Here is a 12,557-nt window from a genome sequence, read left to right as displayed (position 1 = left end):
TAAAATTGGGGCGCCTGGGTGGCGCAGTCGGTTAAGCGTCCGACTTCAGCCAGGTCACGATCTTGCGGTCCGTGAGTTCGAGCCCCGCGTCAGGCTCTGGGCTGATGGCTCAGAGCCTGGAGCCTGTTTCCGATTCTCTGTCTCCCTCTCTCTCTGACCCTCCCCCATTCATGCTCTGTCTCTCCCTGTCCCAAAAATAAATAAACGTTGAAAAAAAAAATTAAAAAAAAAAAAAAAGATTAGATTAAAATACAACATATGGGAATTGCTTTTATTTCTTATCTCTTTTCCATCATTCAGAGTAGCTTTTCCAATTTGAATATTATACTATTTATGTCCATCTTTAATCACATTGTTTTGTTATAAGTCATTGATTGATATAACTTGTAAAACTTAGGCCAAATAGATATTACTTACAAAGGATATGTTGCAATCAATACTACTTACTTAAAAAGTTGATTGATTATGTAAACATAGTTCACAATTATACCTCAGTAGACATGCAAAATTTAATCTTAAATATGAATCACACTATAATTGCTTGATCGTTGCAATGAGCTGAAAGAAAGAAAAAAAACGCAAGGATCCTGCAGAGAACAAGAAATTGTGAAAGCAATCATAGAGGGAAATAATTGTTACATTTATGATTCTTTCAATTATGGATTATGGAGACAACTGCATGGCAACCTCTTCAGTTTCAAGACAGCATGGTGTTTTATATAATAAGGCTCTGAATACAGCAACTATTACCAATAGTGTTTGCAACTTAATTGGCTACCTTTGAAGCTAAAGAGGTCTTTCTGCTTTCTAACTCTGATTCTTAGCTATATTTTAAAACATTGGCATTCTGTCCAGCTGCTTAACTTCCATTTATGTTCTTAGATTCTCTAGAGGATAGCATATATATGTTTTACTGGAGCTGAGAAACATTTTCACTAGGCAGGAATAAGCACAGAATCTGTTGAGCACCCATAAATTTATGTGTTTATCCAACAACATGCCTACATTGCACCTCTACCCTATTATAATTACATTTAATGTTAAAAGAAACATCACCTTAAACCACATGTAGAATTTACTAAATCCTCAAATAAAGCTAGCCTCTAATGCCTGGCACATTTACCATAACAGCTTTAAGAAAGATGAATTCCTGTTTGGGGCTTAGTTGGTTTAGTTGGTTAAATATCTGACTTCGGCTCAGGTCATGATCTCACGGTTCATGAGTTTGAGCCCCACAGCAGGCTCTCTGCTGTCAGCACAGAGCCCACTTTGGATCCTCTGTCCTCCTCTCTCTGTGCCCATCCCCCACTCATGTTCGCTCTCTCTCTCTCTCTCAAAAATAAATAAATATTAAAATTTTTTTTTCAAAAAAAAAAAAAAAGGATGAATTCCCTGTTTAAAGTTTTGTCTAGAAGGGGGACTTGCTAAAATAGGCTTTGGTCTGATTAATGCTGATGCTCTCAAATGTATCTGCACCAAGAGAAATGCCAGTTAATGAGGACGATAGTTGCACTGCCCTGGTTCAACCAACAACAACAACAACAACAACAACAAAAAACAAGAAGAGTCTTGGTATAGCCAAAGAAAGGGAAGGCTTATTAATACTGTAGACTAGGAAGAAAAGAAGGTAAAAATGTACACCTCACAATTAAAAGGAGAGATCAACAATTCTATGACCTAAAAATCTTGGAAGGTTCATTTCGGAGAGGGAAACATTCATCTCAGGCTGATTTCAATGATCCATCACATTTGATTTTCCTATAGTGAGGTCTCAGCTATAATATGACATCATCTTTAATTTATGCCATAGAAAATAATTGTTTATTTGATGTCTTTAAGTGCCATTTGATTGGTAATACTAACACAGAAAGTGGAAGAGAATGTATTATTAGAAATAAAAATATTTAAAGAGCAATATACTAATTCACAAAGCGAACTTTCCACATTGTGATATAACCTCAAGGAACTCAGTATTTTGAAAGGTTCCTCTAAGACTATTTTCTGTTCTTCCTGGATGATCTGTGTTTATAGGAAACCATTAGGAAGGAATTAAATGCAGTTCTGGGAAGTAAGGTCCCATTCCTGTTCCCACTTCATCAGTCCCTGCAGGAAGGGTGTCCATCTGTCCCTCAGACAGTTCCTCCTGCTGTTAGCCCTACTCCCCACTGGCCCTGAACAACGGTATAATTTCAGACATTGAAAGGATCCTAAATACCTCCCCATGAAATCCAATACTGATAAATTCCCACTTTTACGGCTTTTCCTGTACCTCAAAGGATTGATTCCAGAAAACCCTTATTAAAATACAATATGTTACTGGAAGACCTAACACTTTATCATCCACTATGATAGCAACACCAACTTTGTAATTTCCTAAGCTCTTTGTTAGAAAAGGCAGTGAAAAAATGAGGTTAGTATTCTTTCATTCAAACATATATTGTCAATCTACCACAGCTAGACTAATTGCTGGGAATCTCAAGATAAATAAAACAGTGTCCTAACTGTCAGGGAGTTTACTGTCTGGTGGAGAAGACAGATATGTATGCAATAATTTTCTCGCATATATTAGATCAGTCTTAATAAGGAATCATTTTATAACAAAAAACAGAAACTCAGTTGGACAAGTTAAATAAAGAACATATTAGGGGCGCCTGGGTGGCTCAGTCGGCTAGGCATCCGACTTCGGCTCAGGTCATGATCCCATGGTTTGTGAGTTGGGGCCCCGCGTTGGGCTCTGTACTGACAGCTCGGAGCCTGGAGCCTGCTTCCGATTCTGTGTCTCCCTCTCTCTCTCTCTGCTCCTCCCCTGCTCACACGCTGTCTCTCTCTCAAAAATAAAGATTAAAAAAAATGTTTTAATAAAATAAAATAAAATAAAATAAAATAAAATAAAATAAGAATATATTAGCATAAATAGATAAGAGTTTCTAAAAGGAAAATGCAGTCTCAAGAGGGACTCTGATAAGAGTCGATAAACTAACGAGAACCTACTGGTGTTCCCTTTCTAAGCGTATCTTTCATATATACTTTTTCCTGCAATTTGCCCCATTTCCCTACCTTTTGCCATAGATCAACTTTTTTGGCTTGTACATATGACCATATCAACCCTTGAGACCCTAAGACCTTACTTATCCAACATCCATAGCCAGCTAATTCACTCTCTCTCTATCCCCATATCAATTTTTGGAAGAGAATCTAACTTCATCCTACCCCAGTCCAAGGACAGATTCTCCTAAAAGGAAGTGTGGGAATGAAGAGGAAATAATTGCCATCTTCAATACAATAAGGTAATTTCAAGGTGAGCCTTGAAGGAAAGTCAGGCATCTTTCAGAGAAACAAAGGGAAAAATGCAATCCAAGCAGACAGACTATCATGTTCAAAGGTATGGATGGAGCAAAATAGCTTATAAAGACACATGTACAAAGATCCACAGTCAGGTAGCAACTGATGATGCTGGGAAGATAGCCAGGGACCAGACAACAAAGTTCTTTTTATATTCTGCTAAAGATTATTATTTTTATTTGAGAACTGATGAGTGGGGTGTCCAAAAAATTTTTTTAGAGAGAAAGTGAGTTGGGGAGGGCCAGAAGGAGAGGAAGAGAGAGATAGAGAGAGAGAGAGAATCTTAAGCAGGCTCCACACTCACCACGGAGCCTGATGCAGAGCTCAATCCCAGGACCCTGGGATCATGACCTGAGCCAAAATCAATAGTCAGATGCTCAACCAACTGAGCCACCCAGGTGCCCCAAGGTGTCAAAATTTTTAACCAGAGGAGAGACAAAAGCAGACCTGTGTTTTAAGGAAAAAAATAAATAGGGGTGCCTGGGTGGCTCAGTCAGTTAAGCCTCTGAGTTTGGCTCAGGTCATGATCTTATAGTTTGTGGATTCAAGCCCCATGTTGGGCTCTGTGCTGACAGCTCAGAGCCTGGAGCCTGCTTCAGATTCTGTCTCCCTGTCTTTCTGTCCCTCACCCTGTTCACACTCTGTCTCTCTCTCAAAAATACATGAACACTAAAGATTCCTTGTTCTTTCTCAAAAAAAAAAGAAAAAAGGAAGAAAAGAAACAAAAACTCTAACAGCAGGTGAAGGATGGAAAGAAGCTATTGGAGTAATTCAATAGCTACTACAAAAGAGATGGTGTAGTTTCAAAATAAGACCGTGGTAAAGAGGATATAGAGGAGAGGAAGGATTCAAGAATATTATGAAAGCAGAATCTAATATGAAATGGAGTCAGTTCAGAAAAGCAAAGAATAACAAGCTTTGACCCAGAGAAGAGAATTAAAGTCTAAATCCAAACCAACACAGGTGCTAAAGGATGCTCTAGACATAAGAAAAAGAACACATTGGAAGAAGGGATGGACACAGAAGACGTGCTTTGCATTCTTTCCAGTCTTTCCCTGGGGGGGTAGCCTTTCCTATGGTCTCTGAATATTTCAACCACATAAAGAAATGCAGACTCCGAATCTTCAGAATATAAGCACAAGAAGCAGAAAATAATTGCTAATCAAACCTTAATCAAAAGCATACTCTAGTTATCCTGTCATTTTATGACAATGTCTGTCAATTCAGCCTATCACATTAAAGGACAAGAATTCATTCTGGTGAGGCCTTAACTCATGGGTGCTGGGCCTTGTTTCGTTATGTATTTAATTAGAAGTTTTCGTGGTGTTGTTTTCTTTTCAATTCCAAGAATAAAAAGTGAAAAATGAGAAATGCAAACTTCTCAGATGATCCTATGACTTTGAAGACACATATCTGAATATATGATCTCTTGCTTTTGCATTTAGAAGCCCTGGGGAGCAACATTATCAGACTGATTATGAATGCGTATATTTTCATAAGAATATGCAATCTTAGACAGCTCAGCACAGGACACTGAAGTGACTAAGTATCAAATTAAAGATTATTCTTTTTTGTGTGGAATTCACTCCAGCAAGAAATTGAACAAGGGGATTTAAAATCCAAAAACAGTAGGACCACCTCCTGAGACATTATTAATTATTAGTGGGCCCTAGTCTTCCAGTTTCTTATCTCCCTATACACCCAATGCTCCCATTGCTTTAAATTATTATCATTATTTGTTAAATGCCTTCAATGTGCTTGGTACCCTGGCAGGCACAGAAAAAAAGGTACCATATCGGCCCAGGGGCTTTCTACCTAAATTGCACAGATATAATTTAAGTTTGAAAATGGGTTGTAGTTGTCAGTTACAGCCTTTTCCAAAGGCTTAGAAGCAATAGAACAAAAACTAAAAGTATATAAGTTCCTATCCATCCCTTTCTCCCCTTGGGTCTTCTTTATATTCCAAGTAGCTTGGTCTACTAACCCAGAAAACAATATTGTGGAAACGTGCCACAGGTCAGTAATGAGAGGCCATCAAGAGCTCAGAGAAAATTATCAACACTTAGAAACAACCCTGTGTGTCTGACTTCTCACCCTGCTGCTCCCTGCTGTCCTAGACTTGAAGGGGGCAGGGAGATGGGCACTGGGGAGCCTGTGTTCAGAAGCAGTAGCAAGTGAGGAGAGTTGACTGGAGAGTAAAGCCCCAGAACTGACTTTCTCTTCCCTGTCCTTACCCCACCCAGTCCAAGGTGTGACATTGCCAGCAGCACCCACACCCCCACTGCAAATCTTCACCATCCTTTCAGAAGCCTTGTGCCTGCCCTGACATCTACTCCAACTCCTGTGACAAATAACTAACGTGAAATCTGAAGCTTACCCTCTCTGATTTAGGTCCTTCTGTATATATTTTGATTCCATAAAAATCTAGTTGTATAAAAGAAGGGGAAAATGGGGATACCCTCACACCTCTATTTATCCCCTCTTTTCCCATCATTACTATTTAAAATAATCCTTTTCAAAAATAAAAAAATGCTGTGCTTGCCTCAAGGTCAGATGGGTGATAGGGCAAAAGCAGTGAATCGGGGCTCTATTCCACAACAGGATGAAGAAAAGCCCACACAAAAACCATAGGAGACAGATGTGGAGAAGGAAAGCAGGCAGACCAACCCTCGGGCAGATAAAGAAAACAACAGTAGGAGGACTGGTGGATGGGATGGGGGATTAGGATATGGTCTTAGCCTCCAGAGAGTGACTGGAGGTTCACTCTACTAAAACATTTCCCACCCCCCAGGTCCCACCCCAGCCTCCACCAGTGGCCTTGGGATACACTACCAATGGTTTGTCATTACAGCATCTCAGCAAAGAAGAAAGGGAGGAGCTCTTCCTGATTGCGCAGAACCATGAGGTGCACACAGAAGTTCACAATCATTGAAAGTTATTTCCTGATACATCATTACACACAACAACTTATCTAAATTCAAAAACATATGTTTTCCCTTTGAAATACATATTCCTTGAAGGTAAAGCTCTTATCTGAGCATTAATATAGTGAACAGTGCATATGGATGCATTTCCAAAGGATAAGTACTCCTATCTCCACTGCATAATTGCCTACTGGCTTCACCTTTCTGCTTTAATTCCCAGATCCGGTTCCTCAGTCATTGCAACCCAGCAAAGCACCACCGATTATGCCCCCTTCGACAACTAACAATGTCCCACTCTGCCACCTCCTCTGGCCTTCTCCTTTCTGTTTCCTATCTGTATTCTTTCTGTCCTGCATTCTTTCTCCATGCATGTTACACAAACATTCATTATTGGTGTAAAAATTGTCCACTGAATGCCTACTATGTAGAAGACATCGATCGTGCTGAGTACAAAGCCTTGGAGTACCTAAAGTTTTAGCATTCCATTCATGTCTGCTCTAACCCACCAATTTCTAAAATGTCAACTAGGTCTTAGTCCACTGATGCACTATGAAGCTAAGTTCTTATTCCTCATACTCCTGGCATTTGTCTGGAGATTGTTGAATGCATGCATAGTTCTTTTCTTACTGATCCTTACTAGTCTTATTATGTGGACCACAAAAACCCTAGCCCATTTTCTGAGAATTAGCCTCAGTTGTTCAATCATTCAAATAAATGAAATTGCCTTCAATAGATAGTTTTGTGTTTTACAGAGATTATAGAAAAGTAATTTTTTAAATGGTTATGTCCAGAGGTAGTTCTGAGGACATAAAGGGAGCAAAAGGAATAAAAACTATAATAAAAGTGAAATAACAAAAATCCTGAAAGTAAAAGGTTTAAATGTGCCCTGTTTACTTGAAAATACAGATTTTCAGAGGAAAAAATTGAGGTAGAGGTGAATTTTCAGTTAATAAAAAGATTTATAATATCACCTTGCAATATGAATAAAGTATGATTCAATTAGTAAAAATAGAATATACATAGTTATTTTCTGGCATATATGGATATAGCAAATCTGTAGTATTTGTACACTTCACTCAATATGTTTGTTAAATAATGGATACCCACTTCTCAGTTTTTAGCTCCCACTTCATCTTCAAAACGTTGCCAATATCCACAAAAATAAGAATAACCAGGTGAGAGGCATATTTTAAGAACAGGTTAAATGATTTAAGATCGGATCAGTCTTCTGCTTTTTCTTAGCTGCCCAGACAAAGGCTAATATATGATTGTCAGATCTGGAATCCATAAATGTCATAAGCACAAAGCTGGATAATCCATATCAGTGTGCAGGGGTTGGGGGAAGGTGTGGAAAACAGAGGATAGAGAGGCAGAGCAATAACATTTAAAAAAAAAAACAACATTTTATAATCATAGTTTCTAAATGTTGGTTAAAGGAATGTTTTGCCCTTTTTGTAATGTATTTTTTCCTAGTTTCTATACTGCCCGAATTCTTTCTATCCAAATTATTGCTTAAATGTTACTTTTCCTTGCCAGTAAATTCCCTTTTTTTCCCTCCAGCTTTTCTATAGGTCTTTTATATTCCAGGTTTTCTCATCCTTGCTTCTACCCTTTTCATTAGTCTATGCAGTCTATTCTTCTCAACATTTTATTTTTTCTCATTTGTTTTTCACCTTAAATCTGGCCTGTATACAATCAGATCTATAGATAACAGTAGTAGCTAATATAGGATGATACAAATAAGCATAAGAACAATAATATTCTAGTTTTAGGTTTTTTTAGTCAGCTTTTTGTTTTTCTCAAAGAGGATTCTACCTTATCTTCTTTTCATTGTTAAAAGCTAAATGTAAATCAATGTTTCCAACAAGAGCCCAAACCCCAAGCTAGAAACCCAGAGAATTCAGAGTCTGTAAAAACTTGCCAGTGCCTCCACTTTTTGATGAGAACAGATTTGGGTCTGGATGAAGTCACCGATGTGCCTCTCAAGAAACAAATGTCAGCGCGACCTATTAAAGTCAACCCTGAGCTAGGTAGCAACAATGAGCTGGGGATTAGCATTGACAGCTCCCTTAATGTGATTCTTTTGGACAGGGATTAATTTAATGTGTTGCTGTCAAATGAAACAAAAAACGAGATGGATTTACTAATGACTCTATTCTATACCACACACTTTTCCACCCCTGATCTATGTCAGAATGAATCTGACAGCAAAAGAAAATAATTTTTAAGATGAAAAGGAAGAAGACATTGCCTGCTTGACAAACTTTCAAGAAGGGAGTTTTTCTTGGGCTCCCAAGAGGGAAGATGAACATAGGATGGGGGCCAAGTGAAGGGAGGAAATGGGAGCAGGTGGCCACCACCCCCGAGGAACAAGGGTGGGACGGGGAGTCGGCCCGCGCTTTGGCACAAACTTGCAAGATGCCCTTAACTTCTCCAGGCCTCTTTTACCTCCGATGTGAAAGTAAAAGGTTGTATGTGGTAGAAGGCTTCTAAATCTCTTCTTACTTCTAAACTGCTAAATTCTGAAAGAGAGGGGCCCCAAACCAGCTGGGAGCATTAGCCTTGTTGCAAAGACAACCCCACACTGAGGCTGTGACAGAGAGGGGGCGAGTCAAAGAGGGAAGGTTGATCTTTTAGCAAAAGGGTTTGCCAAGTCAAATGCCAAAGCCTCCTTGAAATAATTTGGATTCTTCTTTGTTCTCCCTAACAAAGAAACTTTAATTCGCAGTTCTCTGAGAAGAAAGACAATGCAGACAAGCCATTTTGCAGGTGAAAGGTGTCTCGTCAATTAATAATCATTGGATAATCACTAAGAATTGGCAGGAGCTATTCGTCAAATGGGGTGCTCATAACATCCAAACTGCACCGATTTACAATACAAACTAGGCATTATTCCCTGTGACTGTTTTGTTTTTACCTCCTGTGAGGGTGCACACATCTCTACCCATAACGTACTTGTGTGTGTTCATGTAAGTTAGTTAGGTTAGTAAACATCCCCGGCTTCCCTGTGTCTGAGTCTGGTCTCACTGGCAGGTACGCTCCACCACAAAGCTTGAGCCCAGGCGCCTGGAAACACTGTCCTCTGAGCCCTGCCTGAGGCGTATGGTTAACTTTTGCACGCATCCCATGCAGCGCCCGCCCGCAGCCCTCAGGGCGCGTTGGTGGAGTTGTGTGGGTCTGGAGGTGCTGGCCGGGAGAGGCGAACAGAGGGGCCCCCGCGTTGGCGTGGCTGGGAGATCCCAGCGCGGAGCCAGGAAGAGGCTGGATGCGACCGGGAGCGGAGGGATGGGGTGACTCTCCCCTTGCGGGAGCCCAGCGCCGCTCGCCCTCCCTCCTCTGCCCAGACTCGCGCTGTGGAGAGGATGTCTAGAGAGGCCCCCGAGCCGCGCCCTTGCTTGGGGAGGTAATGACCGATCCCCGCCCGTCCGCCTCTGCTGCACGCTCATGGAGCTGCGACTCTAGCCCGGCGCGTCCTGCGCTCTGCCAGCCCTGCGGGCCCTTTCCCTGGGCGGCTGGCACGATCCAGCCAGACCCTGGATCTGGGTTGAGGAGGGGTGAGAATCCTGGCTCTGCTACTTAGCTCGGTGACCTTGAGCAGTTATCTAACCTCTTAAGGTCGATGTTTCCAACCCGTGAAACGGGACCGAAGACGCCTTCTCCGCGGGCTCCCTGTGGGATGAAATGAGAGGCCGGATGCCCAGCCTCCGGCTCCTAGTGTCCTGCCCCGTCTTCGTTCAATTCCGCTTCTTGCTCTTCTTTTCTATGTTCTGCCTTTTCTCTTCCCCGGCGTTTACTGTCATTTTTGATCCTGTTTTTTTCCCTTGGTTTTGTCTCCCCAATCTCTCGTAGAATACCTTTTCTCCTTTCTTTTCCTCCCATGTTCATTATTGTAGCCAACAAATTCATCAAAGATTTGTTTCCACTTCCTAGACTCTGGGATTCCCATGGCAAATCCGCATAATCTCCATCAGCCCGCTCCCCGGGCCACCCCAAAATAATCGGGCAGTCTAGGAAGAGCTCTGCTTACTCTGTGAATGCAGTCTCAAGACACACTTGCTCTCGCCCCACTTAATTTTTATGCAGGACCCCTGAGACCACCGCTGCCCTGAGGGCAAGGGCCGCTGTGTCACCTCTGTCATCATGTCCCCTCTGCCAGGCCCAGAAATCTATGCAAGGTCTCAACAAATGTCACAAGCTACCAGGGGGCAGAACCAGGAAGTTGAGGCTGGAACCCAATCATGCCAATGACTTGCCTTGATTTCTTACTACAGAGAAAAACAAACATATATGATGTTCCATATTTATATACGAACATAATTTTTAATCTTCAAATAAGCTGAAAGATACAGTGTAAAAAGAAATAACACAATATCTACTCATGTGTTTTGTCTTTTTTTAAGCCATGTTCTGTAATTTTTACTTATAGAACTGAGGGAAGTTCTTTATTGATATTGCTTAGAAGAGGGAGAAAATCGAATTGCCTAAAAATGAGGAGTTGCATTTATGCTCATTAATTGAAACATTTTAAAGATGTCTGCTAATACTTTTTATAATAGCAAAAACTACTACACTATCATAGTATATATAGTATAAAGAGTGTACATAAAATACCATAAACTATAACCAAAATTTGTACATGAACTTTTTAAAAAGAAGCAAAAAGTTAGGAGGGGAAACTCTTATTAGAAGGCTAGAGAATTTTTAGTTGCTTGCCATTTACCTCAAACTTAAAAGTATCAAATTTCCTTTGAAATTATTTCTCATTTTTATTAGAATCTAATTGTAGATCACCTGTAAAATGTTGGGGGAAGGAAGACAAGTACAGAAATATCAATTCTGTGCTTAGATTTTTGCAAGAGTAAAAGAACCACAGTACCACCTTGTGGGGAAAAGAGATTTTTTTCATCTTCTATATTATGGCTGTTTTCTTTTCCTCTACTATATAGTCATACGTACATGCACAAATTTTAAATAAAAGTAAATAAAACCATTTAAAGCACAGAACAAAAACTTGGGTCTATGTGAATAAACTATGACAATATGCTTCTCTATTATTTTAAACACACTAGCATGTTTAGATCAAAATAACTTTTATTAACAAACTAGCATAATGATATATGGCATTAAGAAATTTTGCTTCTAATACTAAGCCCAGAAATCAAATGTTAGGCATGAAACACTAAATATAAAATTATGTACGCATCCCAAAAGAAGAATAATTCTTTCAAAAGTTGGTTTAAATTTCACTATTAAATACTAATTATGCTTTTTAATTTCTTTGTTCAGTTGCTTGGACCTGAAAGAGTGATATTCTTAGACAAATACAAAATAATATCTTCCTTTTTAAAGTTGTTTATTTCATTATGTTTAACACTGGCAAAGAAGTCAGACATGTATAGAAGCTGTATTTGTTAGTTTAACAACTGTTCTCGTCACTTTGTGGATATAAAAAGGGCATAGATCATAAAGCTTGGATTTTTAAGAAGATTATAAGACTCCAAAGCCAAGAAATGCAAAATAAAAACTGTCTCTTATTGTACATCTGGAACTATCTTACATGACATGAATATCTCCTGCTCTAAACGTGTTTTCTGCAAGGCAAGAGAGAATTCTGGGGTTACCTGTAGGCATTCTTTATTCTCTGTGCTTTAGAATCACAGAGCTGGTATATCCCTCTGACCTTCAGGAAGGACTAAATCAAAAGCATCCCGGGAAGAGAACAGTGTATTTCAAACTGTGTTCAGCAAGCCCTAGGGTCTGTCAAAAGATTATAAGGGGAGGGGAACACTGACAGAGGCCCCTCACTCTCAGGTTCCACCAACTGACTCTGATTTTATCGTTTTCACATACAAGAATTCTGCCTAGGATTGAGTTCAAACAATACACTCCATGGCTTTAAAAAATGCCAAAAAATCACTAATCTAACCTAGCCTATTTTGTGAAAGATTAGTAAATTGCTACAAGAAATGTCCTAATGCTTCCTGCACATTTATTAACAAATGTATTTTAGGAACAGCCCACCAGGTTTCCACATAACACATTCTTTTTCTTTAAAAAACAGTTCACTACAAAATGTATACAGTTTGGCTGTTTAAAAAACTCAATTAATACCTAAGTATATTAAATAAAAAATCTCTATCACAACTTCAACCCACTCACTTCCCCAGGAATAACATAGTTAACAATTTGGTTTGTAACCTCCCAGACTTTAGCTCTGTGAGGACAGATACAAACGTGTGTGGGTACACACACAAACACACACAGTATTTGTTTCAAAACAACTGCTTATCA

At 39.7% G+C, this 12,557-nt stretch overlaps 1 long non-coding RNA gene across 1 annotated transcript in view; it reads right to left on the bottom strand.

The window, feature by feature from the left end:
- LOC147581085 (uncharacterized) overlaps positions 1 to 10,279 on the bottom strand; it is a 591,397-nt gene extending 581,118 nt beyond the window's left edge. The window contains exon 1 of the long non-coding RNA XR_015250834.1: positions 9,874 to 10,279. This is a non-coding gene — a long non-coding RNA (uncharacterized LOC147581085). The remainder of the gene's footprint in view (positions 1 to 9,873) is intronic.
- Positions 10,280 to 12,557: the final 2,278 nt, after the last annotated feature.

Source organism: Puma concolor, chromosome B2 (genome assembly GCF_028749965.1).
Source record: "Puma concolor isolate L17-30 chromosome B2, mPumCon1.1.hap2, whole genome shotgun sequence".
In the NCBI taxonomy this organism is placed as follows: Eukaryota; Metazoa; Chordata; class Mammalia; order Carnivora; family Felidae; genus Puma; species Puma concolor.
The sequence above is the reverse complement of the archived record's forward strand: the minus strand, read 5'-3'. Positions and strand labels throughout refer to the sequence as shown.